At 37.2% G+C, this 3,783-nt stretch overlaps 1 pseudogene; it reads right to left on the bottom strand.

The window, feature by feature from the left end:
• Positions 1-744: 744 nt before the first annotated feature.
• LOC107570417 (uncharacterized) overlaps positions 745-3,783 on the bottom strand; it is a 4,969-nt pseudogene continuing 1,930 nt past the window's right edge.

Genomic DNA, 3,783 nt, shown 5'->3' with positions numbered 1-3,783 from the left:
GAAATACAAGACCATGTTGATGTTTGCGAAAATTAGGTAACTTAAAAAAAATTCAATTAATTCATTAATTTAGAAGTTTCATAACTTTTTAAGTTAAGTCAATTACAAAACATTTGATGGTACTATGCTATCTTTGTATTAGATGATACTTAGGAGAGTCATCTGGCCTGAGCCTGACAGTGATGAAGATGAAACCCCTTTGAACCTGGAGCAATCTTGTGATGTTACGGCTTTCTTGCGTGAATATATTCAAACAGGTCAAATGTGCTATTGTAAATGTTTAATTTAAAAAAAACAAAAATGTAATGTGCATTTGATGTTTAGTTGCAGATGATTGCATGATGCAGAATCACCTGCTGAACTGTGCGAGTTGCTGAAGTTTTGGACTGGCTGGGCTGTTGTCCCTCAACACCTGTATGTCGAAGTATCACCTGACCTATCACTCCCAGTGGCTTCAACCTGCCTCACAACACTGAAACTTCCTTTAAGATGCAGAACCTTTCTTGCATTTACACAAGCAATGAGAGCCGCCGTTTCATCCACAAGGTTTGGCTTTGGCCTTATCTGAGTTGTAATATTTAAAAGTGTTCATGTGGAGAACTGCATATTTAGGAAAAAATTTAAATGACATGTTCATTGTCTTCAGTATTTTTCACATTTTTGCTTTTATAAAAATGCATGTTCTTGACAGGAAGTTTTAAAGAGCTCATTGCAGTGGTGGAAATTCTAATGAGTAATGTGAAGTTAACCTTGAGTTAAGTGAAGAACAAATTAATTACAAATGTTAAAGAAAACTACTTGTTTCTCTCACTTTTTTAGTGTCATACATTTTGTCATGCATGTTCTTAAGACAGAGCGACCATTCTCCGTTCTCAGCCTGTGCAAGTTCCATGCTTCTTTAAAAGTGTTAAGCTGATGTTGTAACTGGGGCAAAAAATGCCCAATGCAGAGCAAAGAGGTGGATCTCATCATCAGGATTCAACAGTCCAGTCACTTCCAAACGGAAAAACAACATGTGGAACAAATCGAGGACTTGTGTGTAAACATCTCGCCAAAGACGTTCAATCCTAAAAAAAAAAAAAAGAAAACAAATACAACAGAACAAGTATCAACATCAACCGTTAATTTTTTTGTTTGACAGGTGAAGTTTAAATAGTCTTGACAAGCGGTGCCCAATCCTGTTCCTGGAAATCTACCTCCCTGCAAATCTCCAGTTATTCAGGAACAGGGCTGGGCACCCCTGGTATCGACCCATTAGAAGCGGGTTTCACGCTGTACAATTTTTAATAGTGCTCTACGACTGTCCTGTACAAATATGATCCCTGCTGTGAGCCATGTCACACCGTGAGATCTCGGTTGTCTGTAATGCATCTTGACTGTAGTGCAGTCTGACATTAAAAACAGACACACACAGTTGATCAGGGATGCAAACAGGTAAGAAGTGAAAAAGGTGAGACCGAAGTCTTACATCACGATAGGAGTAATTTTATTTCATGACAGCAATATATATCACAATATAGTTATTTTAACTTTAAGTAAGGTTTTTGTAATAGCAAAATTTTGATACCATAGAAATTTTGATTCCCCCCCCCCCCAAAAAAAAAGCTCACTGAGAAGTACAGTCAGTAATGACATTCTTGTACCTATTATAGATACAGTACTAGTACTTATTACATACTAGTTTTTTTCTTTAGATTCTAGTTCTTATTTATTGGATACTAGTAATTATTATTAGATACCACTGAGCTGCATTGAGGTGGGATAGTGTGGAGCAACTGGAGGTTTGTTGTTGTCTCACTAATTATAAGGTTCTGTGCTCCTATTGGGTTTTGGTTTGATTGTTGTTGTAGAAGTCACACTGTAGGACTGAGCCTCATATTTTCTGACACTGTCAGAATTCCGCCAGAGGTAAAATCTGATCTTCATGGTCATTCATCATATCTCGGCAAACATGTCAAGCCACCATAAATATAGAAAGGCATGATTATTATTTCAAACCATAAAAGTAATTTTTCATTTACCTCTGATTGTGAACGCTTCTTCCAGTGATGTGAGAGTTGCGGTTTTTTCCACGGTTCTGTACCATAAAATGAGCCCATTTCTGTTGCAAAATTTTAAAATGTTTCTGATATATAATTTAGGAAACAAAGTTGTTTTAAATATCATGCTTATTCTCACACAATATAATGTGTAGTAAATTAAAATATGTAGTTTCCTTTACTCACAATGCGATCTTAATATTTAGGGTTCCTTGGCATCAAAACATTTGGCAATTCCAGTTGTAAGAAAAGGGTGGAACCAAAAAATAATAATATTTAAATCAAATTACCGTATTAATTTATCATTTCCATCGATATGCCACATGCAGTTCGGAGCAGGAACTGAGTACTGTCTGCGATGAAGCATCCGGTTAGCCAGGGCTCGGAGTTGAGTTCCCTCAGGGTCCACTCTTTGTAGTGACTCACGTACCCTAACAACTTCAGATGATGAGATGTTATTGCACTTCTTGTAATGTTACATTATCTTAAAGTAAAGTTAAGTAAAATCACTTCTACTTGATGTGAAGTATATACGATATAAATACATTTCAAAAAGACTTACTGAGATCAATAAAAAATAATGACTAATGGCGGACATATCCTCCATAACTTAATGGACTCTTTTCATAAGACTAAATCCTCCAAAGTTTTTTATATTTTCAATTTAAAAAAAATTTATGAACATTTATTACACTATACTTTGTATTATATTACCATTGCATCAAATTACAAAAAAAAACACACAAAAAAAACTAGTTACCGCTAATGCGAGGGTGTTTCTAATGTGTTTGATTGGGGTTGGAGCTGAAACTTTCAGGGCGGTAGCCCTCCAGCAGGGCTGGTGATCCCTGGCATAGTGGCTATGCAGGTCTGCCATAGGTCCAACACATAAGTATAAACAAGCCTGCAAGTATGTAACAAAAACAAACTTACACTGAATCAAATCCCCACTTGCTTGGAGAAAAGGTCTCCAGTATCCACACCGTGGGTATTCCCTTTGAATTTCCAACACCAAGCGATCCAGGTCTGTATTATTAATGCCAGAGTACAACTCTGATACTCTGTGGAACAGGTGGATAATTGTGTGATAAGTGGCATTAGATGCATCAAATATTTGTGAGATGAACAGAATTATGTAAAGACCTAAACATGCCTCTGTGAAGTTTCTTATTTATTCAAGTCATATCTGAATGTCCTAGTTCAATTTCTATCAGATTATTCAAGTCAGCTGTATGCGTTTCTCTGATGCTTAAAAAAAGAGGGCATTCATAATGTTAAGAGAGTCGGGATTTGTAATCAGATGGTCACCCATGATGACGGAGTTTGAAGGTAAACAGAAATTATGGCCTTCATGCGTTTAATGTTATATGAAACCATAAAAAAAAAATATTTAAGTTGATGTTTACCTTAGTCCACACTGTTGCATTCGTCAATGTACCGTCCAGCGACTAACTCCATACTAGGCCGCAATGTCTTTAACTTTAAGACCATACATAAGATACCCCTCTATGGTCTCGTCACGGATCTCCACGGCCGGTCGTCCCACCCCCCTTGGCAGAGACGAAGATAATCGATCTTCCACCACCTTCAAGGGTTCAGCACCGAGTGTTGAGGCCTGTTAAGGCAGACAATTCTGCAAGACGATCCAATTTTGATCTAGTTCTGTCACCTACATAGGCGTAAAAATCTTCTGAAACACCACTATTTCTCTGTTCACGCTCCACTTCATCTGCCAGTGAATTCA

Source organism: Sinocyclocheilus grahami, unplaced genomic scaffold (genome assembly GCF_001515645.1).
Source record: "Sinocyclocheilus grahami isolate Dianchi unplaced genomic scaffold, SAMN03320097.WGS_v1.1 scaffold1455.1, whole genome shotgun sequence".
NCBI lineage: Eukaryota > Metazoa > Chordata > Actinopteri > Cypriniformes > Cyprinidae > Sinocyclocheilus > Sinocyclocheilus grahami.
The sequence above is the reverse complement of the archived record's forward strand: the minus strand, read 5'-3'. Positions and strand labels throughout refer to the sequence as shown.